The sequence below is a fragment of the Musca autumnalis genome, unplaced genomic scaffold (assembly GCF_047663935.1).
Source record: "Musca autumnalis isolate F117 unplaced genomic scaffold, ASM4766393v1 scaffold_4, whole genome shotgun sequence".
Lineage (NCBI taxonomy): Eukaryota > Metazoa > Arthropoda > Insecta > Diptera > Muscidae > Musca > Musca autumnalis.
The window spans coordinates 187,864,240-187,891,518 of record NW_027411977.1 but is presented as its reverse complement, the minus strand read 5'-3'; positions in this window follow the sequence as shown (position 1 = coordinate 187,891,518).

Below are 27,279 nucleotides of genomic sequence, written 5' to 3'. Positions count from 1 at the left end.
CTCAATTATTGCGGATGCTAGAGTAATTACAACAGACGGACAGACGGACATGGCTAGATCGTCTTAGAATTTTATCCTGATCAAGAATATATATACTTTAAAGTTTTTAAATGATTATTTCGATGTGTTACAAACGGAATGACAAACTTAATATACCCTCCATACTATGGTGGAGGGTATAAAAACATCTTTTAACCCACTTAGCGCCGCGAATTTATTTTGCGAGAAAACAAAAATGTTTATGAAAATGCTATTTTAAAATCTTTTTAAGAATTTTTTAAGAAATAACTTTTTCCTCCAAAATGTATAGTTTTCCTGAAATCGGAACTCCTTCTTAAAAATGCGGAAACGTTGAAGGGTAATATAGGTGAATTCTTAAATGGCAATTCATTGGCTTGTGATTGAGAAAATACTCTTTCTACGTTCCTAACAAATCCCTGAATTTATATGGATGTAGCATTTATGATGACATTAATATGGCATTTTTAAATTATTCATCAAAGTCGAAAACTGCAAAAACGTCGATTTTGAATCGCTTGAGTTTGTGGCCAAATGCGTGGAAATGCATAGGCCAAATGAAACTTCATAATCGTAGAAGGACATATAACAGACCATATTAAATTTCTTGCTCATAAGACTATGTGCTCATCCCTCATAGCTATTGTATATCGACACCTCCAAATAATACTATACTAAGTCTAAAAAGTGAGTTTTGCAGGAGAAGCTCTCAAAGTGTGGAAATTTTTTTGAACTTCAGTATTATGCTAAGTCAATATTTGTTTATAACTTCTGTTTGGATTGACCGATCATTACCAAAATTTGACAGAATGTAAGTTAAAGGACGTTCGACAGCTCCAAATAACAGTTTGCTAATTTTGAACAGTGATTTTTGCAGGACAAGCCCTAAAAGTTTGGAAATTTCTTAGACCTTCAGTACTTTACTAAGTAAATATTTGTTTATAACTTCTGTTCGGATTGTCCGATTATTACCAAAATTTGACAGAATTTAAATTAAAGGACGTTTAATAAAAAATGTAAAGAACTTGAAAACATGCTAAGTCGACTTAGCATACTATTGTTTGGAGGCGTCGATATAAGGTAATGTCTCGGACATTGTGTGAACGACTACAAAAATCGCACTTTACAAAACACTGCCACTACCGGTGCTAATGTACGAGTATGTTTTAAGTTAAGTTAAGTTCGAAGATTGGTTATATCGGTCCACTGCTTCCGGTACCTCCCCCATAAAAGTTCGGAAATGTTCTTAAGGATTGAACCGATTTGGTCCATAATTGGCACATCGTGAAATTTCTACCAGACTTAGATGATGTTCCAATATGGACTAATTAGACCGCCAAAACCGCTACTTAGAACATCTTCTTTAAAAGTACCTAAATTCCAAGGTCTTATAATGCAACGCTCATTCCAGATAAGAGCGATATGGCTATGGAACTCTACTATTCCCTACAGTTCCAGAATTTTTTCGATGTCTTGCAAGACCTTTAAGAATACGTCCATGTCTAATTTTTAATTTTTTCACTTTATAAAATAAAATCCTTGCCAATGGTTTCTATAGTAATTGCATCTCTATCCATATTCGTGTTAGAATATATTGTATTTGTATTAACATATAATTAATTTAACATTATGTATAATTTTGCTTTATATAGCGTCAATTTGGGTAACAATTCTATGTAATCATTTTGGCCTTAACCGGCTTTTGGATTATAATTGGTAAATAAATGAAATGAAATGAAATAATTCGGCCTACCTACAGGGTGCCACCGTGGTGCAATGGTATGCACGCCCGCCTTGCACGCAGAAGGTCGGGGGTTCGATTTCCCGGCCAAGCAACATCAAACATTTTTCAACGGTGGCAAAATACCCCTCAGTAATGTTGGCGACATTTCCTGAGTATTTCAGCCTTGAAAAACTTCTCCACAAGTGGTGTCTTAAGACACGAAGTCCGGACTCGGCTATAAACAGTAGGTCCCATATCATTGAGCTAAATATGAATCGGGGTGCACTCATTGATATGAGAGAAATCTCCCTTGTCCCGTATGGGATGTTGTGGAACAATGTTTTTGTTTTTTGTTACCTACAGGTACCTCCCACACAAAATTTCTGAAAAGTTCAGTTTAGGACCTGCTCGCTTTGATTTTTGCTGTAACAACTTGTATTCACTGCCCACCATACGACGGCTCAAGTTTCATCAGGGGCTAGTCCGTACTTCCTGAGAAAAAATCCATATAGGTGCAAAAAAAAACCCTTCTACACCGTGTGTAGATGTTGGAACGCAAGATAACTCTCGAACGGATCTGCCGATTCGGTTTTAAATTTGGCCTTCGTAATATTTTGTGACGTAGGGGATGAGAGATACCAAGGAACGGTCCTGATCGGCTTTAACATGGCAAAGTCCAAGATTTATCTTGGTCCCTCTATCATCTCAAGTGGACACTGACCTCCCTCCCCGTGGTGTCACCTAGGGACCTGCCTTTAAACCCGTTAAAGGTAGTGAGCTAACATGTGCCGCGCGTTCACCCATAAGAACGTTAAAAACTTGGGTTTGGGCGATGGGTTAGTAACCCTCCTCTAGAAAAAGCAGCCTAATATGAAAAAAGAAAAGAAAAACAAATCCCTCTAAAGTTGACGACCCCCGCAAACGTTTTAAGGACCATGATCTGCGAATCTGTATCTGGAATGTTCGTACACTTTATAGAGATGGTGCAGTTTACGCATTGGCAGATGTACTTGAAAAGTACAAGGCCGACATTACTGCCATACAGGAAATACGATGGAATGGGAAGGGCGTCACAACAACACCTAAAGGTGACGCACTGTATTATAGCTGCCATTACATAAAGCATGAGTATGGTTGCGGATTTGTAGTTGGTCGGAGGTTAAAACACCTGGTCTCCAGCTTCACACCCGTGAATGAAAGACTTGCTACAATTCGAATAAAAGCAAAATTCTTCAACATCAGCTTTATTTGCGCTCATACTTCCACTGAAGACAAGGACGAACAGACCAAAAATATATTTTATGAGCGCTTAGAAGAAACAAATGACCGTTGTCCTGCCCATGACATTAAAATTATTCTAGGCGATTTTAATGCCAAAATTGGAAAGGAAAATATCTTTGGCCAAACAGTCGGAAAATTCAGTCTCCACAATGAAACATCTGATAATGGCATGAGGCTGATAGATTCCGCAGCGGCAAACATATGGTAGGTAGCAGCACCAGATTTAAACATCTCGACATCCATAAGGGCACCTTGCTGTCTCCAGATCAAAAACAAGAAATCAAATTGATCACGTTGTGATAGATGGAAGACATTCATCGAGCATGTTGGATGTGCGCTCGTTCCGAGGAGCAAACATAGACTCGGACCACTACCTAGTTGCAGCAAAGGTACGCACCCGGTTAAACGTAGTAAACAAAGTACGAACATACACAACACGAAAGTTAGACATCGGTAAGCTGCAATCACAACATATAGCCATAGCATATTCCACTCAACTAGCCCAATTGCTTAATCAAAGCACTCCTCATCCCGATAACATATCAGCGCATTGGCAAAGCATTGCCCACTTCATGCAAACAGCCGCAAAATCCATACTTGGATACCAAAGATCTCAACCAATCCATGATATGATCAGGAGTATCGTGCTGCTACTGAAGAGAAAAATGCGGCATATAGGGCTACTTTACAATCCATAGCAACGCGTAGCGCACGAGAGAGGTATCGTGAGAAAAGGAGAGAGGAGAAACGTCTTTTCCGCAGGAAAAAGAGATCGATGGAAAAGCGGGAGTGTGAAACAATCGAGATGTACAGGAGCCAGAATGAAGTCCGAAAATTCTACCAAAGAGTGAAGCATCAAACTGATGGCTTTTGTACAGGTACCTCCTCCTGTAGAGACCAGCAAGGTAATTTGGTAACTGATACAGATAGTGTGCTCAGGATATGGAAAGAGCATTTTCCAAACCTGTTGGTATCCAGCGAAGACGACAAAGATACCACAGATCCAATCCCAGAAGATGGTATTGAATGTATACCGCCCAGCCAAGAGAGGTAAAGACAGCAATAAAGCGGCTAAAGGACAATAAGGCAGCAGGATGGCTGGCTTACCAGCCGTGCTGTTCAAAACCAGAGGCGACACGCTGATAAGTGGCAGGAAGAACGAGTACCCGACGATTGGAACTTGAGTATCCTGTATGCTCTAACTATAGGGGCATAAGTCTACTCCCGATTGCCTACAAGATCGTGTAAGGGATATTGTGCGAACGACTAAAGCCTATGGTCGACGAGGTAATTGGGCCATACCAATGCGGCTTTAGACCTGGCAAGTCCACCATTGACCAGATCTTTACCCTGCGGCAAATCCTGGAGAAGACCCAAGAGGTGCAGATCGACACCTACCACCTTTTTGTCGATTATAAAGCAGCCTACGACAGCCCACTACGTTCAAAGGTATTCCAGGCCATGTCTGAATTTGGTATCTCCGCAAAGCTCATTCGGCTTTGTAAAATGACTTTAACTGACACGAGATCCTCAGACTTCGTATAACTCGGCACCGCCGTATACGCAACAAACGACATCAGTTGTGAAATAAAAAGAAGAATTGTATTGGCCAACAGATGCTACTTTGGCTTAAGTAAGCAGTTTAAATACAAAGTCACATCTCGTCAAACAAAAATAACGCTTTACAAAACACTGATACTACCCGTGGTGATGTATGGTTCCGAAGCCTTGGTACTTACGAAAGCAGATAAGGCAGTGCTTGGTGTGTTTGAGAGAAAAATTCTTCGAAAGATCTACGGACCAATCTTCGTTGGCGGTGAATATCGACGTCGCATGAACCACGAGCTGTATCTGCTATACAACGACATCAATATAGTTAAACGTATCGAGATGAAACGATTGCGTTGGCTAGCCCATATCATAAAAATGAGCGATGATGAACCCGCTAAAAAGACGTATAAATATGAGCAGCTTGTCGGTGCAGCAGAATTGGCAGGCCAAACAGTAGATGGCGCAAACAAGTGGGTGAAGAGATGACAAGGCGCGGTATTCCAGAAAGAGAAGCAATAGACAGAGAGAAATGGAGATCTTTGATTAGTCCGGCCTATAGAACAAATGTTCTGTAATGGGCCAGCTAAGTAAGTAAGTATGTAAGGAAGTAAGTAAGTAGTAAGTAAGTAAGTAAATAAGTAAGTAAGTAAATAAGTATGTAAGTAAGTAAGTAAATAAATAAGTAAGTAAATAAGTAAGTAAGTAAGGAAGTAAGTAAGTAAGTAAGTACGTAAGTAAGTAAGTAATTAAGTAAGTAAGTAAGTAAGTAAATAAGTAAGTAAGTAAATAAGTAAGTAAGTATGTAAGTAAGTAAGTAAGTAGGTAAGTAAGTAAGCAAGTAAGTAAATAAGTAAGTAAGTAAATAAGTAAGTAAGTAAGTAAGTAAGTAAGTAAATAAGTAAGTAAGTAAGTAAGTACGTAAATACGTAAGTAAGTAAGTATGTAAGTAAGTAAGTAGGTAAGTAAGTAAGCAAGTAAGTAAGTAAGTAAATAAGTAAGTAAGTAAGTAAATAAGTAAGTAAGTAAGTAAATAAGTAAGTAAGTAAATAAGTAAGTAAGTAAATAAGTAAGTAAATAAGTAAGTAAATAAGTAAGTAGGTAAGTAAGTAAGTAAGTAAGTAAACAAGTAAGTAAGCAAGTAAGTAAGAAAGTAAGTAAGTAAGTAATATTTTGTTCAAACTTAGTTTAAGTTCTAAGAAAAGCCATATCGGTCCACTCCTGTTCGGAAAAATTGTGCGCACGATAACTCTTGAAGGGAGTGACCGATTTGGTCCATACTGCGCACATCCTAATATATCTACCAAATATAGATCAGATTCACATATGGATTATATATGTGTCCATACCTTCGGCTATCTCCCACACAAAATGTCGGATAAGCTCACTTTAAGACCTGCTCCCGATTCACTTTGATTTCTGTTTAAGCAACTTGCATTCGCTACCTCAATTACGACGGTAAAAGTCTTTTCAGGGGCAAGTCCATACTTCGTGAGAAAACAGCCCGAAAGGTGTAAAATACCTATTGCACAGGAGAGCACGATAACTCTCGAACTGATAAACCGATTTGCTCCAAAATTTGACATTCTTCATATTTTGTGCAAACTTAGTTTCAGTTCGAAAATGGACTATACCGGCCCACAACTTCCGGTACTTCCCCCCAATATTTAAAAAAGGTCACTAAAATTGTGCGCACGATATCCATTGAACGGAGCCATAAAATTCAGAAAAGATCCTAAATACATTCCATCAGTAAATGAATGTTTCAATTCACATATATCTCTGTCGGCAAAGCCGACTGATACTTTTTTACTTGCTTTTAAAATTTTGAATACTATTTGTGGTATAAAAAGTCTTTTTATACCCTCCACCATAAAATGGGGGGGGGGGGTTATATTAAGTTTATCATTCCGTTTGTAACTATTCGAAATAATCATTGTAGACCCCACAACTATATACATTCTTGATCAGCGTGCAAATCCATATCGATATAGCCATGTCCGTCCGTCTGAGGAAATCACTCTAGCGACCGAACGGATTGAAGTAGGTGGATGAAATTTTGGTAAAATCAATCATATGTACGTAGGACTTTTATATTGGAAACGGGCTATGTAGGTCCACTTTTTCGTATAGCCCCCATACAAAGTGACATGTCGTCGTTTAAAGGAATTTTTAAGATATTTGTCCCATTTTACCACTGAATTGGTTGTAATTTGGTATTTTGTGTCTCCAGAGGCTAAAAAACATTTCTACCTAAGTTTGTTTATATAGGTCCACGTTTTGGTATAGCCCCAACATAACGCCGCATATATTGTACGCGTCACTTTAAGATATTTTGAATGTATTAGTCCCACTTGACCCCAGAATCGGTTGTAAGTTTGTATTTTGTGTTCCCAGAGGCTATATAAAATGTTTATATAGGTCCATGTTTTGCTATAGCCCCTATAGGAAGATATCTCCCGATTTTCGGTATTTTGAAGGTTTTAGCCTCATTATCACACCGAAATGGCGAACATTTGGTATTTAGTCTTCGTTGGGGGTATAAAACTTTCCCTCAGAAATTTGTAGTCATAGGTCCACGCCCTCACGTAGCCCCCGTTTCCTCCCGATTTTCGGTATTTTGAAGGTTGTGAGCTTAATATCCCACCGAAATGACTGTAATGTGGTGGTAAGTCTTTGTTAAGGGTATACAACTTTCCACCTGAAATTTGTCGGTATAGGTCCACACCCTCATATAGCCCCCATAGGACGATATCTTTCAATTTTCGGTATTTTTGAAGGTTTTAGCTATATTATCCTACCAAAATGGCAGAAATTTAATGTTTCATCCTCCTTTGGGATGCAAAATATCTCCCAGAAATTTATCTGTATTGGTCCACGTTTTTATGTACACCCATGCACAGTGGATGCGCCCACCGACAAAAATCAAAAAATGCATGTCATCGTTTTAAAAATTTTAAGATGCAAATCGCTTCAAAACTTTCCATATTTTTCGAAACTCAACTCATTTTTTCCATTTTTCGCGGTTCTTAAGGAGAAAAAGCTTCACAAACATGACTAATTTTGAAGAAAAAATGTATTTAAAAATGAAAAAACAAATAGTTATATTCTAAGCGAATTTATGAAACAAAGGACTAATATTAACACCTTATCTTAAGTTGAATCATTTAGTAAATTGTCTATGCTTCATTTTTCTAGTTATGAAAATTCCTCTTAATTGCTAGGGTTGCCAAAAATTTGTCAAAATTAAAATATTTTATATAAATGTATGGATTTCCTTAAAGTTTTAGTTACTTTCCACCAATTTGCACAAATGGCCACTAGTACTAAATTATAGCCTAGCGCCTGAAGATTTTAAAACTGTATAGACTTTTTGCGGAAATTTGCGGTTTTGGCAGTTATGACCAAAAATGTAACTCCCTTTTTTAGCTGCTGAATTTATATTTTTTGCATTTTTAAATTATTTTTATTATCCTTTCTTATATTTATGTTCAATATAATGTTTTTGTACTATTAGAGATTTCTATTGTCATGGTAACTTAGAGCCGCATTGAAAACTCGTGAAAGAAAAAGACAAAGTTTTGGGCGTGTTCGCTTCAACAAATAATTTTTCTTTTTTGGGACACCCTAATGTTGTGCCACGCCAAAATGTGGAGATTTTCCTGCACTGAGGACTATAAATACATTATTACAAGTAATTCTGCAGAAAAGGGTGGTTAAAGCATATAAAGTACCGAAAAAGTATGGCAACCCTATATGGAGGCTGTAGTCAAAAGTGGACCGATATAAAATTTCTTTATAAGAAATATATAAACTCTGAGTTTATTATTAAAACATATTCGGTTAGAATATTTGGTTGACATATGCCCAAATAAATCGATACATAAATCATATGGGGAGTAAACTAAATCATGGACCAATACTCACAATTTTTCTTGGGGATCCTTAATATGCAATAATAACTCCTGGTACCGGATTACAGCAAATTTGGTTGAACAATGTCTTGGTAACAGTAAAATACTTAAATTCAAGATGATTCGTTACATGGAGACCACGCGAAATCTTGGACGTAGGACTGCAATATTTTTCCACCTGAAATTTTCCGGTATTTTCCCATTTTTTTTAAATAGCCTACATAGAAAGGTCCCTCCCAATTTTCGGTATTTTGTAAGTTGTAGCCACATAATTCAATGGGAGTAACTAAAATTTGGTATTTAGTCTTCGCAGGAGTTACAGAACTTTCCTCCAGAAATTTATCGGTACAGGTCAACGTTTTATACAGCCACCATAGAACGGTGCTCCCGATGATGTTAACTAGCCAAATCCAGAATATAAAGGTTTAGGTATAGTCGGTATTGCCCAATTTTATGTATTCCGCTCAATTCGGAAAATTGTAAATATTGGTCCAAGTTTTGGAAAGAACAAAAATATCGCACCATATAAGCTGTTTTGAAGGTTGAGATCTATGTACTACTAATGTAACAAAACGAAATTAAACTAATTGTTCCTATTCACTTCAATACAGTTCGTGGTGGAGGGTATTTTCATACTTGTTTTTTCATAGAATTGTTTCGTACGAATATAATTTGAATGTGGGCTGTCCTTTTTTTATAGTTATATGGAATAAACGTTATTTTAGGCAAATTATTATTGAGAAAAAAGCTAAACAAATCATAACATAAAGCGCAATTTTCACTTTTATTTGTCCCTACGTTAGTCATAAGTAAGTCATACTACCCAGAAATTAAATGTTCAATATACACATTGAGGTACAAATATGTATGTATGTCATAAATTTTAATAAGCATTTATATTTAAATACATTTTTCTTGGCAAGGGTTGACTACTTTTCTATTTCACAACATCATATCATTAATCACCACATTTAACATCATTTATTCGTGTATTGAAATGTGTAATTAATACATTAAGCTTATAAATAATAATCATCATCTTCTTATCCCTTGCCTTTAAAAGTTTAGGAGTATTCATAACTTAATTCACGATGAATCTAATCATATTACATACATTTCCCATATTTCTAACGGAAATCCTTTAGAACTTTCAACACATCATTAACATGTGCCGCGGTGGCACAATATTTTCATATGGCATTTCTTATTTAAATAGCACGCTTTTCATCGCAGAGAGAGAGGAAAGGGACACAACATAGAAAATTTCTCATAATAACTATAATGATAATTTTTAGAAATAATAATTATCACAATGCAGCTGATACAAAACGCAAAACAATCTGCGTTTGTATTGTGGGGTTGTGCAGTTTGTGGTACATCATGGCACATCCCTTCTGGTATTTCTTCATAATCATCAAATGTGTTAATGTATTTTTAAATACAACTCGAACGACGACGAACACTTTTCATTCTTCATTCAGCCTCCTCTCCTGATAATCCTTTAACAAATCCCAATGTTATATCTAGCTCTGATGTTTTTCTAACGAGGATGTAATTATAATTATATGCCAAAAATTGTTCCCTTGTTTGTTGTTGCTTATGCCGAAGAACAAGAAGGAGGGAGGGAAACGCAGAAGGAATATGGCAGAACATATCAACATGTAACGGCAAGCTGTAATTATGATGTACGTAAATACATCCTTAAAATTTTTACAAAACAAAAAGACAGAGAAAAATACAATTTCAACAACAACCACCACCATCTCCAGGACCGGCAGTGTTACCGGTACTACAAGAGTCCTCATAATCGTCACCACCGCCATCATCAATTCCTGCAGGATAAATGCAATAGCACACATAGAACTAGAAATGAAATTAGAGATAGAGTACAACGTGTGTGTGTGTATGTATGTATGTATGTATGTACATTCCGAACTCATGCATAAATGCATGAGTGCGTTGTTCCCCTGTGCTGTGACGTGAATTTGTATGTTGCAAATACAAATGTTACTTTTCTAACCATAGCCATCATCATTCCTGCCAAATATACCAACCCGCTGTTGCCACTGTCAAGCGAACAAACAAAACACCCGGCTTGCCGTGTGCCATGTATGCGAGAGAAAAGTTTGTGTTGTACTGTTGATTGCCGCCGCCGTTGTTGCTGCTGTTGTAGCATGTGTTGCACAAATGCCACAATTCAACAATTCGTGAAAATTTGTGCATATGGGCTATGGGGATCAACATCTCGGCAGCATTCAGAACGGGAACAGACGCACACGCACCATTCGCATAGTGTGCGTCTATTGTGTGTTTTATGCTTGAAATTAACACATTTTGCGTGTGCAACAATTTCTCTGGTACGGAAATGTTGACAGACGAAGGAAGATACAGTGGTATGGTTCAGGATACCAACATCGCCATTGAGAAATATAGAAACGGTATTCCACACTTTGAAGTTTATTGGAATGGTCTCCTTTCCAAAGAGTCCAGCAGAACAGACATTATATCTCTAAAATTTCATCAATAATATCGTGGTCTCGTATCGTGGGTTATCATGCCCGCCTTGTACACAGCAATAGGACAAGACGCGACTGTTTTAATGCGGCCGCTTCATTCGGAGACCAAAGATCCCCTGTGTTCATCCTGGAAAAGAGAAAATGTGGAATGGAAATGTCGTATATAACAAGTAAAAAAGTATCAGTCGGCTTTGCCGACAGAGATATACCCTCAGCCTATGTGAATTAAAACTTTCATCTACGGACAGATCGACACAATTGTTGAACTTTTGTGGGGGAGGTAACATAAAGAGATGATCGATATCGGCCATTTTGGAAGTTAAACTGAATTTTGACAAAATATTAGGAGATCCAACGTTTGGATAAATTTGGTTGCCCCGTTCAAGGGATATCGTGCATACAATTTCAGGGACATTTTTTAAATACTGGAGGGAGTTACAGGAAGTTGTTGCTAATCTTCGAAATGAAACTAAGTTTGGACACCTTTTGGGCTGCTTTCTCAAGAAGTAAGGACTTACCCCTGAAAAAACATTTGCAGTCGTAATTGAGTCAGCGAATGCAAGTTGCTTCAAATCAAAGTAATTCGGGATTGAATTTATCAAACATTTTGTGTGGAAGGTACACGAATAAGTGGACAACAAATACAGTCCATATTAAAACCTGATATACATTTGGCAGATGTATTAGGATGTGTAAATTATGGACCAAATCGGCCACTCTCTTCAAGAGTTATCGTGCACACATATTTTCCGAACATTTTTGAACTTTTGTGGGGGTGGTACCTGAAGGTGTGGACCGATATGGCTTATCTTCGAACTTATACTAAGTTTGGACAAATTTTGAACCGAGTCTGCAGATCCGTTCAAGAGTTAGGGTTTTTTTGCACTTTTCAGGCTATTTGCTCAGAATGTATGGACTTGCTCCAGATGAAATTTGCTTCGTCGTAGGGGGGCGGTGAAAACAAGTTGTTACAACAAAAATCAAAGCGATTCGAGAGCAGGTCTTGAACTGAACTTTTACGAACTTTTGTGTGGGAGGTACCCGAAAAAGAAGACCGATTGAGTTCATATCGGAACCTCATCTAAGTCTGGTAGTAATTTTACGATGTGCAAAGTATGGGCCAAATCGGTTACTCCCTTCAAGAGTTATCGTGCACATTCGAACTTTTGTGGGGGAGGTACCGAAAGGAAGGGACCACTATAACCCATCTTCGAACTTAAACTAAGTTTGGACAAAATATTACGAAAGCCAAATATTAAACCGAATCGGTTGATCCGTTCTAGAGTTATCGTGCTCTCCAGCCAGACAGGCAGACGGACGGACAATGCTAAATCAACTTCAAATTGTCTGAAACGGATTTCTCCAAACATACTTGGGGCCTACAACCAATATTTCTATGAGGCACATTTTAACCCTCGTTAGCATAAATGCTGATGGTATAAAGAAAGTAAAAGATTTGAAAAACATTATTTAAAAAATAACGATTTATAAAAAAAAATATTTAAAAAATATAACGTTTAACGTTAAATCGTAGATTTAAAAAAAATATTAAAGAAAAAATCATGATTTAAAAAAATTATTTTAAAAATATAAATTATTTTAACAATAAGGATTAAAGAATTATTTTAACAATTAGGATTAAAAAATTATTTAAAAAATAGGGATTTAAGAAAGTTATTAAAAGAAAAATCATGATTTGAAAATAAATACATAAAAAATCAAGATTTAAACAAAAAAAAAATATTTAAAAAATCAGAATTTAGAGAAAATTATTTAAAAGTTCCACGATTTGAAAAATAAAATTTATTTAAAAATTCACGATTTGAAAAAATTATTTAAAAACTCACGATATGAAAGAAATATCTAAAAAACTCCACAATTTGAAAAAAAAAATTAAAAATCCTCGATTTGAAAAAAATTATTTTAAAAAAAATTATTTAAAAAATTTAAAAAAATTATTTAAAAAATTTGAAAAAAAAAAATATTTTAAAAATCACGATTTAAAAAAAAAAATTAAAAAATTTTATAAAACAATTTAGATTAAAAAATTTAAAAATCAGGATTTAAAAAAAAATATTTAAGAACTCCGCGATTTGAAAATAAAGAATACATATTTAAAAAATCCACGATTTGAAAAAAAAAATATATTTAAAAAATCCACGATTTGAAAATAAAGAATACATATTTAAAAAATCCACGATTTGAAAAAAAAAATATATTTAAAAAATCCACGATTTGAAAATAAAAAAATACATATTAAAAAAATCCACGATTTGAAAAAAAAATTATTTAAAAATTCCACGATTTGAAGACCAATTATTTAAAAATTCCACGATTTGAAGACCAATTATTTAAAAATTCCACGATTTGAAGAAAATTATTTAAAAAATCCACGATTTGAAAATGTTATTTAAAACAAGTAAGAACGGCGTTACGTTAGGCCAGGCCCAAATTGTTATTCCCTTCACCACGAGCTGTATTGAAGTAAAATGAAACAATTAGTTACCTTTCGTTTATGACGAAGACTAAATGCCAAATTTCAGCAAGTTCGGTAAAACAATGTGTCTAATCTTTAATATAAGCACAACCTTCAAAATACTAAAAATCGGGAGGTACCGTTCTATGGAAGCTATAAGAAGGCGTGGTCCTATACCGATAAATTTCTGGCAGAACGTTTTATACACCAAACGGTTTGATAATGATGCTGAAACGTTTAAAATATTGAAAATCGGGTGGTACCGTCCTATGGGGGCGTGAACCTATACCGACTATTTTCATATGGAACGTTTGATACCCCAGTGAAGACCAAATACCAAATTTCAGCCATTTCGATGTAATATTGAGGCTACATACTACAAAATACTGGAAATAGGTAGGAACCTTCCTATGTGGACTATACTAAGGCGTGAGCCTGTACCAACAACTTTCTGGGAAAACTTTTTATACCCCCAAAGAAGACTTAATACCAAATTCCAGCCATTTCTGAGGAATATTGAGGCCACAACCTTCAGAACACCGAAAATTGGGAGGTACGTTCTATGGGGGACAAATTTCATATGGAACGTTTACTACCCCAAATGAAGACCAAATACCAAATTTCAGCCATTTCGGTGGATTATTGTGGCCACAAACTTCAAAATACCGAATATGGGGAGGTACCGTTCTTTGGGGGCTATAAGAAGGCGTGGACATATACCGACAAATTTGCGGGGGAAAGTTTTATACCCCCAACGAAGACTAAGTACCAAATTTCAGCCATTTCGGTTTGATAATGAGGCTCAAACCTTCAAAATACCGAAAATCGGGTGGTACCGTTCTATGGGGGCTATGTCAAAACGTGGACCGATATAGCCCATTTGCAATACCAAACATCCTAAGAGTAATAGAAACTTCTATACCAAATTAAAAAAGCTCTATCTTAAAAATTGAGAGCTGTATCTTGATTTCAACATACGGACGGACGGACAGACGGACATGGTTAAGAATATATATCGTCACCATAAATGCCGGAAGACGTAACCGACATGAAAATTGAAATTCGTTTTTTGGTGGAATCTGATACATAAAGCTAAAATACATGCTCTGGCAAAATTTCAAGCTTCTACGTTCAAAAACAACGATGCTATTCAAGAAATGGCTTTTCGGAAAATGGGATAATATTGCCGATTTTATTGTAATGGAGGATCTCAAAACCAAGCACTTCAGCGGTTTTGGTTATACTACTAATTCCCCTTCGTATATGATCGATAATATCCCATATACTCGCCTTCATAAGATTAATATTCCATAAAACAGTTTTTAATTTTATAACGTTTTTTGCTTCTCCTGTAAAGTTTTATTTTTGTGGGTTACGTCTTCCGGCATTTATGGTGACGATATGCTTTGTAGGGTCTCCGATGAATATTTCGACGTGTTACAAACGGAAAGACAAATGTAATTATACCCTCCATATTATGGTGGAGGGTAAAAAATCACGAATTGAAAAAAAAAATATTTAAAAAATTACGATTTGAAAAAATTACTTAAAAATTACGATTTGAAAAAAATATTTAAAAAATCCACGATTTGAAAAAAAAATATTTAAAAAAATCACGATTTGAAAAAACAATTAATTAAAAAATCCAGGATTTGAAAAATAAATATTTAAAAAATCCACTATTTGACAAAATTATATTAAAAACCCACAATTTAAAAAAAAAATATTTTAAAAACCCGCAATTTGAAAAAATTATTTAAAAAATCCACAATTTTAAAAAATAATTTTTATTTATTTAAATTTTTATTATAATAACAAATTATAATTATAAAGCACTAGTAACAAAAGCTATCGGTTTTAAAAAATAATTTTATAAATCCCTGATTTGAACAAATTATTTTAAAAATTCACGATTTGAAAAAAAATATTTTAAAAATCCATGATTTGAACAAATTATTTTAAAAATTCACAATTTGAAAAAAATATTTTATAAATCCATGATTTGAAAAAAAAATTTAAATTAAACATTCACGATTTTATTTCTTTTAATCCGCGATTTAAGAAAAAATTAAAATCCACGATTTGAAATATTTTAAAAATCCACGACAATATATCGGACTTGATGCATTTTTCCTTGCTGGGTGCAAGCAATGTCTTGCGACGACTTGGCCTCCACCCGTGTGGAAGATTGAATTCGGTCGTTCAGGGTGATTTGTTAAGGGATATTTGCATAGCATTCATGTTATGCGATTGCCCTGATGACAATGTCTTCGAAGCCGTGGGCTGGTCAGACTTCTGAGCTCCATTGGTCGGTTAAAATTGCTGTGAGGGCTTAGAATTCGTCGGGACCGAAGATTTAGGTTACAGACCTTACTTACTGTATCCGTGGTTTCCTGTTGGTTGGTTTGCTTCTGAGAAGACCTCGGGGTTGATGTATTCTCTTTCGCCGTGGTACCCGGAATGCTTTTCTACCGGTTCTGTGAGAGGAATTTGGTCGATAGAATCAGACAGGTTTTAATTATCGCATGGATGCTCTTATTGATGTGGGATAAGTCCCCACTTATCTCCTCCGAGATGTTCATAGAAAACTGCTTATTAAATTACCCATAAAGTGTATTTCTTTCGATAGAAGACCCAACAAGGAAATGTTCTATAGAACATCTTTAGACGACTACTGCAAACCACTGTGTCTGTCTCTCTATGTTCACTTCAAGTCCTTTGATTCCAAACAACGAATACATTGGTTTCGGCGGTAATCAATAATAAGGGTTCATTTTGGTGGATATTTGTGAACGCATCATTGAACGACTAAATTGAAAAAGTATCGACAGAACATCGACCACCATGGAAACAAACACAAACTAAACACACGCACACAAATTTAATTTTCTAAGGACAACATAAGCAACAACAACAACAACTACACGTATCAAGTGAAAATGTTGAAGTACGCACTTTTCAAACTAGGAATTCAAATATTCGCAAAAGGAGAAAATTTGCTGGACTTTTGGTAAACACAAAGTTCAGGACAAGATGACAAGGCTTTTGACGGTGTTTGAATAATGGTGGGTGCAACGAAAATCATTAACAACATCCTCAAAACGGAAACATAACCTTAACAATTCAAAGGCTATGATAACTCTATGTTTGTGGATATACTGCATGTTCAACAGCACTTACACACCCTTTTGTTCCAAAATTTTGGGGTGGAAAACCAAACGAAAATCATTGCAGCTGTGTTTAAGTATTAACACCCTATTTGGTATGGCGTCGTGGTTATTCATGAAAGCAACAACAACATCAGCATTAGAAATATGCATTGCTAAGCATTTAATGCATCAGCAAAAGGACATTATGATTAAGGACATCATAATTTATTTGAAGGGCTTCCACAACTACTGCTGGCCATAATAAACACATTGTGAAAACTGTCGATCGGAAAGTATTCTTTGACTTTGATAAGGGTTCACAAATCAATAATTTTTGATTTGTTTGTTTTGAAAGTTGATTGAGACGTGCAGGAATGCTGGAGTCATTAATTTTTTTATAAACAATACAGGGAGGAGGAATTTGCTGAGGTCTGCAAAATATTTATTACCTTTTGATTTGAGGCGGATGTAAAGGTAGACATTTTTAGAATTGTTTAGATATTTTTAATATTTTGTTTTGAATGACTTTATTTTATTTGGCTATAGTAAATTTTCAAACCGGTCTGATGTCTACCCTGTAGTTAATAAACCCTCAAAAGTAATATTCATCTGACTATAGAACTTCGGCGAAATAGCATTTTATAAGTGGAGACATTTAAAAGGGTTTTCACCTATTATCAAATCGTTTAATGATCGATTTAATAATAGGTAAAAGCCCCTCTAAATGTCTTCAATATGCACTGACGTTCGGCCAGGCAGAACTTTTTTAGCCTTTCCCATCAGGCAAACATCACCAGCGTGATGGATATGACATGACCCACTACAATACCCTCACTTCTTGGCATTATTTTCTTCATATTTATTTTCTAATTAGAAAAAAGGCTTTCTAAAAGGTTACTCTCTTCTTATATTTTAAGAACAAGTTCAGGCAACATTATTCAATAATCATAATAATCTGTTGGCGTAAACCACATTCACTCGTCGAAAGTTTTCAATCTTCAGAACGTATTACTTTGCTACTGGGAACCCGAACTCCATTCAAAATGGACGATACATTATTGCACTATCAATAACAAGTATAAATTTTTTATCAAAGAAGACCAAATACCAAATTTCAGCCATTTCTGTAAGATAAAGTGACTAAGATAAACAAGTAAAAAAGCATTAAGTTCGGCCGGGCCAAACTTTTCATACCCTCCACCACAAAATATTCATTCCTGTCCCCAACTTTAAGTGAGTACGTTAAAATGTCAGATAATGTACATAAAATGCTTCATTCGGGAGGCCCTTTTTTATGGTGCCTATATCTAACTGTTGACAATTTTTGGTGGGCTAGAAATTGGGATGTACTGTTATATAGGGGTTATAATAAAACATGGGCCTATGTTGACAGTTTTTGATGGGAGCCTTTAATGTCAAATAACTCCTAATTCGGGTAAAAAATTTAGCTAGAATCCTCAAAATATCGAAAATCGGTACATAACGTGGGAACTTCAAATGTCATTAACAGCTAGTTCGGAGGTATCTGGGCTATACGAAAATATGAACTTAAATGAACAATTTTTGTTGCAGAATTTTTGTTGACTTTTAAATTTCAAATTACAGAAAGTTCGTCCAAAAAATAAAGCTAAGGTACGGAAAATCGGGAGGTTTGTTTTGGGGCTATACAAAAACATGGACCTACGTTCGGTTAAACATTTTAAGTAAAATCCTCAAAGTACCGAAAATAGGGAAGTATCGTTATATTGGGGCTATGTTGAAAATTGTTGATGCAGATGTGTGGTGACCACTACAACCTTCAAATGTCAAATTACAGTTAGTTCTGTTAAAAATTGTAGCCAAAATTACTGAAAATTGGGAGGTACCGTTACATGGGAGCTATATCCGAACATGGACCTATGTTGACAATTTTTGATGGAGAGGTGTTGTGACCACTAAGAACTTCAAATGTCAAATTACTGCTTGTTCGGTTTAATATTGTAGCTAAAATCATCAAATTACTGAAAATCGGGAGGTACCGTTATATGGGGGCTTTCTTGACAATTTTTGGTGGAGAGGTGTGGTGACCACTAAGAATTTCAAATGTTCAAATTACAGATAATTCGGTTAAAACTTGTTGGTAAAATTCTCAAAATACCTGAAATCGGGCGGTAACGTTATATGGGGGCTATTCCAAAACATGGACCTCTGTCCACTAGTTATATAAGTTTATTGTCGTAAATCGGGGTTATATGGGGGCTATACCAAAACTTGGACCTAGGTCCACAACTTTTGTTATATAAGTTTAGTTACACTTAAGAACCCTAAATGTCAAATTATAGCTATATCGGTTTGAAACTGTAGCCAAAAACGTCAAAATACCGTAAATCGGGGGGTACCGTTATATGGGGGCTATACCAAAACGTGGACCTATGTCCACAACTTCTAATTTATAAGTTTATTAACACTTAAGAATCCTAAATGTCAAATTATAGCAACATCGGTCTGATAATGTAGCTATAAACGTCAAAATACCGCAAATCGAGGGTTCCGTTATATGGGGGCTATACCAAAACGTGGACCTATGTCCACAACTTCTAATTTATAAGTTTATTAACACTTAAGAACCCTAAATGTCAAATTATAGCTAAATCGGTCTGAAAATGTAGCTAAAAACGTCAAAATACCGTAAATCGGGGGGTACCGTTATATGGGGGCTATACCAAAACGTGAACCGATATAGCCCATCATCGAACTTGACCTGCCTGCAAACAAAAGACGCATTTTCCCAAAATTTCAGCGTCCTATCTCTATTTTTGTGGATGCTAGAGTGATTACCACAGACGGACGGACGGACGGACGTGCTCAGATCGACTTAGAATTTTACCCTGATCAAGAATATATATACTTTATAGGGTCGCAAATGAGTATTTCAATGCTTTACAAACGGAAAAACAAACTTAATATACCCTCCATACTATGGTGGAGGGTATAAAAACCAAAAATTGGGAGGTTCCGTTCTACGGTGTATATATAAACACTTAGACCTATACTTACAAATTTTAGGAGGAAAGTTTTGTGGCCTTAAAGAAGACCAAGTACCAAATTGCATCCATTTCACTTTCATAAAAACGCTGAAACCTTCAAAATGTCGAAAATCGAGAGGAACGTTCGATGGGGGCTTTATGAAATTGACATATTTATGGTGCAAAGTTGTACACCCCTACCGGAGACTATATGCCATGTTTCAGCCATTTTGGTTTGATATTGAGGCTGCAACCTTCAAAATACCAAACATCGTTTCAAATTTTTGATGATGTTATTGATGATTGTTGGTTCCATGTTTGAGTAGAAGGTTAAGCTTGGAGGACGGCATACTCCCATTAATCTATATCGGGCAGCGACATAAAATATGCTCAATAGTCTCCGTTTCCTCCTCATCTTCACAGAGACTGCAATAATCCACGCCATCATCCTGTCATTTGCCGATAAAAGCTCAGATGTTGCAATGCCCGGTAATGACCCCCGTCAATACCCTGATTTCTGATTTGCTCAAATTTAAGAGTGAAGTTGTTCTGTTTGTTGATGGAGTCGGCCAAATGGCCCTTGACACGTTGCACCTTGATTCATTATGCCACAGTTCCTTGGCTCGTTCTTCAAAGAACGTCTCCACTTTCCGAAAATGCTGACATATGGGTGGTTTGATAGAATCAGTGATTGCTAGACTTGTTGATTGGGATCCATATCTTGCCAGTTCATCTGCCATCTCGTTTCCCATAATGTCACAGAGTCCCGGTACCCAGCAGAGTCCGACAGCCTTTGTGAGGTTCACCAAAGCAGTCAAAGATTTCTGCATCCAGACTTTTTATCAACTCTGCAGCCATTTTGATCGCGAAGATTTCGGCTTGGAAAACACTGCGGTCGCTGTTCAACCTGTATGAGTATTCGAGACAAAGCTTTTCGCAGTAGACGCCAGTTCCGGTACCTCCTCCATCTTGGAACCGTCTGTGTAGAAATCCAGACCGTCCAGAGGAGGGTTACTACGGATCCAGTCATCTCTACTAGAGATAACGACCTCAATATCTTTAAATCTTTGGACTGGTGATAAATAGTCGCTGAATTTCCCCTGCTGATTTAAGCTAAGGCTTGGTCCTAGTTCCCGAAAAATGAGTCTCATGGGCAAGAGGTTCAACATCTCATTTAGAGCTACTTGCGGTGTACTTCTAAAAGTTCCAGTTATCAGGATCGAGGCTGCCCTCTGCACCTTGTCTATGTTGCCGGAGTTCGATTTATGGGGGCTATATGAAAACGTGAACCTACACGGATAATTATGTTCTGTAATGTTTTATATCCGAAATACCAAATTTCATGAATTTTTGCTTGATAATGACGCTAAACCCTTCAAAATACCGAAAATCGGGTGGGTCCGTCCTATGGAGGCTATATGAAGACGTGGAAATGGTGACAATATTCTTGAGGAAAGTTTTGAAACCTCGGTAAGATAATGTGGATAAAACCTTCAAAATACAGAAAATCGGGAGCAACCGTTCTACTGGGGAAACATCTAAACGTGGACCTATACTGAACAATTTCTGGGGAAAAGTTTGGAAGCCCCCAAGAAGATTAAATTTCAGATTTCAGCAATTGGTGCCACCTTCAAAATACCGAAAACCGGGAGGTACCGCTCTATGGGGGATATATGAAAATGTGGAGTAATACTGATAATTCTCTTCTGAAATCTTTTATACACCCATCGAAGACTAAATACCAAATGACATCCACTTCGGTTTTATAATAACGCCGATAACTTCAGAATACCGGAAATCCTCCTATGGGGGCTATATGAAGACGTTGACCAATACCGACAAATTTCTGATGGAAATTTTTATATCCCCAACAAAGAATAAATACCAAATTGCAGCTAATTGCAGCCGAGACCTTCAAAATACCGAAAATCGGGAGGGATCGTTCAAAACGTGTACCGATGTAGCCATTTCTTAGTAGTAATAGGAACATCTGTTGGGTGCCACCGTGGTGCAATGGTATGCACACCCGCCTTGCACACATAAGGTCGTGGGTTCGAATCCCCGACCAGGCAACATCAAAACACTTTTCAACGGTGGCAAAATACCCCTCAGTAATGTTGGGGACATTTCCTGAGTATTTCAGCCATGAAAAACTTCTCTACAAAAGTGGTGTCTTAGACACGCCGTTCGGACTCGGCCATAAACTGTTGGTCCCATATCATTGAGCTAATATAAATCGGGGTGCACTCATTGATATAAGAGAAGTCTCCCTTGTCCCTGATGGGATGTTTGTGGAACAATTATTATAGAAACATCTTTACTAAATTATAGAGCACTATCTTAAATATTGAGAGCTGTACCTTGATTTTAACAGACAAAGGGTTATATCGACTTAGAATTTTATGCTGATCAAGAATATATGTACTTTATAGGGTCTCCGACGAATAGTTCGATGTGTTACAAACTGAATGACTAATACAGTTATACCTTCTTTATTATGTTGAAATTATAATAACCACCAAAACACCGATGATAACCAACAACATACTATAAAAAGCAACTACTTTGTTCGTCCCGAAAGTTGGACAAATAATACGAATGCCAAAAATTAAAAAAGTCCGTCCGACTTTCTGAAAGCTGGGTACCAAAAGTCAAAGTTCTTTCTTGACAAAATCGTCAAGAATGTATGAACGGGACGATATGGACAAGATCACTTATACTAAAATTTTCGAGGATTACGAGAAAAACAAAATCTCTCCAAACGACAATCGTCCATACGAAAACGTTCCCGGGCAGAAAACATAAAACCCGCTAAGAAGAAAACAAATTAAGTTCAATTCAAATGCCTCCTCAACAATAAAACAAAAGACTCTTCTACGAAGTCGTTAAGGACAACCTGCTGTGGCTATCGACAAGAAGTGAAAGCTTTACCATAACACCACAGCGGTATAAGTTAAAGTAGAAACTATAACTGAACAAGTTATGGAACATATCTTTGCTAGAGTTGTGTAGTTCAGGAGCGTACTAGTTCCAAGGAACTATTGGAACTATATCCAGCTCTTCCATTCATAAAGTTCCTTTAGTTCATGAAGTTCTTTCTTTCATTATTCAGATGCTACCACATTGTTAATTTGTTTATTTTTATGACAATTAGTTTATGTCCAAAAATATGAAAACAGGAAGAACGATTGATGGGAACGATTCGTGGAGCTATTTCGGTTTCGGAACTATTTGGAACGAGAGAAACAAAATGAACGGTGAAAAAGAAAGATTAATTGAACTACATCGGTCTCGGAGCTATTTGAAACTATGTAACTATATTAAGTAACTAGTTCCTTTTGGAAAATGGAACTAGAAAGGTCGATCCGCTCCGGGAACTAGATTGCCCAACTCCAGTCTTCGCAAACGATGATTCTCCTTCTTGACTGATGATTAACAGGGTCATCCAAGGAAAGGACGAGAGCTGAAGGGTTCTTGGAAAAATTCATAGCTACATCCAGCGATGATTGGGACGACACCAGCCTAAGTCTGATCCAATCCCAGGAAATCCCAGGCTTTAATTGCCTAGGATAAAATGCTACGATCCAAAGCTGCTGAAAGGTCTGGCGAGGATGAACACGGATGTTTCAACGGACGAGAGGTCCGTAATCGTCACTGAGCAACCCAACAACAACAGTATGAGTATAGTTCTCTTGATAACAGAGTCCACAGTGTAGCACTGGAGAGACAGGGAAACAAGCTGTTACTTGGCATAAGGTTGGCTTAAGTTAAAATCCTACACCCGTTTGCACCAACAGGGAAGACGTCTCAAAACTGATGCTAATTCTGGTAAGCCGTGGATCTTCCTAATAGAGGAGGATCTAGACAAAAGCAACATATAAGAAGCCTACGCTTACAAAAATGAAGTCAAGAGTGTGGATTACATAGGCTGCAAAACCAAATACATGAAGGATAGTGGTAAGCTCAGATCACGTCTAAAGTTAAAAAAATCTTATGTCCCCAGTTTATCATGTCGGACTTCACCGTGGCAAGAGTGGAACTGAAGAATGATACTCACTCGGGAGAAGTATCAACAAGTGATGTCTGGAGTACCATGAGAGGCACTAATCATCACAAAACCATCATCATTGGCTGCGATGCACAGTGAAGAAAAACGGTATTTTTAGCGCGCCAAAAATGGAAAAAGTCACATACGCCAATTTAAAATTTATTAGTGCAGTATTGATCTAAAGTGTCCCCAGAATCTAACGGGGACACAATATTTACGATTGAAATTTATAATTTGGTACAAAAGTTTCTATTACCACTAGGATGTTTGGTAATGAAAATGGGCACGTTTTGATATAATCCCCATAAGACGTATCGACTGTGGGATGCCATCTATGTCCTAGAACTTTTGTTTTTTCAAATGCAAATGTGTTTTTATACAACCATGGATATTTGGCCGTTGAATTGTATTTCTTCATGACAAACGCTTTTTTGCGCTGCCTTTAAAGTTATGAGTTTGGCTTTGAACGCTAACACGCCGTGACAACATTTTTTTCCATATGTTTTCAATGACGCGGATTCAAATCCCAGCCGGGCTCAGCCTGTTTTTTATTTTTTGAAATGTTGCCTGTCAGGACGAATATAACTTTTAATGATTTATTAATGTTCTCGTTTAGAGTTAAGCTTGATGATCGAAATTTTTTTGCAAGTGAAAAAGGAAAGTACTCAATCACCAAATTACGTGACCTGGTTTCGCTGTTAGTTGAGCAGCTCTTCAGACGTATCGACTGTGGGATGGCTTCTCTGTCCTAGAACACAGAAATAGCTAAAAATTGGGTTTTAGTCTTCGTTGGGGCTGCAAAATTTTCCCCAGAAATTTGTCAGTAGAGGTCCATGTTTTAATATAACTCCCATAGGACGGTATAGCCCGATGTTCGTGTTTTTGCAGCATTATCATACAGAAATGGCTGCAATTTATTGTTATACCCTCCATATTATACCACAACCATATCAAGAAGGGTATAATTAAATTTGTCATTCCGTTTGTAACACAACGAAATATTCATCGGAGACCCTATAAAGTATCTATATATACTTGATCAGGGAAACTTCTAAGCCGTCCGTCCGTCTGTTCAAATTAGGATACAGCTCGCAATTTTGAAGATAGAGCTTTGTAATTTGGTACATAATTTTCTACTACTGCTAGAATGTTTGGTATTGCAAATGGGCTATATCTGTCCCCGTTTTGTAAAAGCTCCCACAGAACGGTACAACCCGATTTTCGATATTTTGACGGTTTTAGCCTCATTATCACGCCGAAATGGCTGAAATTTGGTACTAAGTCTTCGTTGGGGGTATAAAGCGTTTCCCCAAAAATTTCAGGTTAACGGCTTAATATAGCCCTCATAGAACGGTACCTCCCAATTTTCGGTATCTTGAAGGTGGTGGCCACAATAACCCACCGAAATGGCTAAAAATTGGTTGTTGTTGTTGTAACAGTAATTTATTATTATGTTTGTATGTTCGTTCTCCTGTTCAATCTGACTTTGGGTCTATCTCCAGTTCCAGTAAGTTGGCTGCTTCGATGGGTTGTAACCACAGATCCACTCGAGTCAGATGTGTAGGCTTTGCAGGGCAGTTGAATAGGTGCTTAGAGGTAGTTTACACTATCTGTCATATGACACGAAATAAAAACATTCCATACCTACCCACGCAGGCAATGTGAAGACGTAATTTTATTACATTTTTGCTGGCGTGGACGCGCAATGTAAATGGCGAAAGGAAAATCCCCAATATTGCACATATTAGCGACTATATAATGATGGAAAATTCCATGTCATATGACATTTACATATAGTGTAAACTACCCCTTAGTATCGTGCGGGCCCATGCCGTATACTGGGCAGATGCCTTGCACGGTGCGATCGATTCCCGCCCAATAGGAATTTAGGCGACTGCAATATCCCGAGCGTAATTTAGCCAAAACTACTCTGGTTTTTCGTGGCAGCTGACGCTCTTCAGCTGCAATATACGGGGGATGTACTCCGATGACTGCATTCACACAATAATTGCTTATGGTCTTAGCGACTGTGTCCGTGTGAATGCTGTTGAAACCTGCCTGATATGCCTGTTGATCTAGAGGTTCTCTCCTATATCGTCTCTAGAGCATGAATATCCTTCTGGATATGCCTTAGTGTATCGGTGGCCAGCAGATGGTGGCCAGCAGATGGTGATTGGTATGGCTCTCACGGTAACACCCGAGCAAGTACTGCAACGATAGCATCTCATTATGTTGTCGTACTGGAAGAATCTTTGCCTCCTCATGTAGATGGTCCACTGTAGATTTGAGGAGGCACCCGGTTGCTGTTCTCAGGGCGGCATTCTGACAAATTTAAATCTTATCCCACTGCGTGTCACATACATTCGGGGACCAAACTGGCGCCACATAGCTTATCACGGACCGACCTATCGCTTTATTCGTGGTCAACAAGATTTCTTTATCTGCAACCCAAGTGCTGCCGGCTAGGGACTTGAGGACCTTGTTCCTACATTTCAGTTTATCGCAGATAGCTGTGGCATGCGCGGACGACGTGAAAGTGGTGTCGAATGTGACCCCTAGAATTTTGGGGCCATTTGTGGTCGGAATTCTGCTACCATCGACCCTGATATTCAACTCTCTTCTATACTGCGCCGTCCATGTGGTGAACAGAGTGGCCGTCGATTTAGTGGCGGATATATGCATGGAAAAAGGTGGTAAGATCGGTTAAATAGGAATTCAGTCCCTCACAGATGTCATCAGAGTAGGTACCTGACGCCAGGATCGTACAATCATCCGCATACCTTACGATCTCAATGCCGTCTGTAGGAGGCGGAATACAGGAAAGGTAGAGGTTAAACAATTCCGGAGATATCGCCCCTCCTTGGGGAACTCCCTGTTTTACTCTACGGGGCTTGGATTTCTTGTTCCTGAATTCCACATACGACTGGCGACCACACAACGTTTCAGACTTGGCCGGAGGGTTGTCTGCTCGATGTCCTCGAACAGCGTGGAGTGCTTGACAGTATCAAAGGCTTTTGATAAGTCAAACGCCACCATCACTGTTCTATCACACGGCCGCTCCTGGTTGAGTCCTCGACAAATCTGTGTGGAGATGGCGTGAAGCGCTGTTGTCGTGCTGTGCTGCTTACGGAATCCATGCTAATGATCGGCAACTTGATAGCTTTTTTTAATGCTGGGAAGGACTAAGGCCTCAAGGGTCTTCGCTACAGGTGACAAAAGCGAAATCGGCCTGTTCGATTCACCTTTACTGGCATCCTTGCCTGGCTTCACTAGCGGGACCACCCTGCTCATTTTCCAGACTTCGGGAACAATAATTGTGGCTAGCGACAGATTGAGAACTTTAGTGAGCTACTCCACTCCCGGCTCATCCAGCTGTTTCAACATTACCATGAAAATTCCGTCAGGGCCCAACGCTTTGGATGATTTAGCGTTCTGATGGCATTCGCAACATCATCCATTGTAAACTGTGGTGGTTCATCCTCGGCAGGAAGAGATCTAATGCGACGTAACACTCTTCTCTTCGCCCTGTCACTCTCATCACGCTCATTTGCAAATCCCGTCGCCTCTGCTGGGAAATCAGAAAGATTGGGCAATTCTCTGA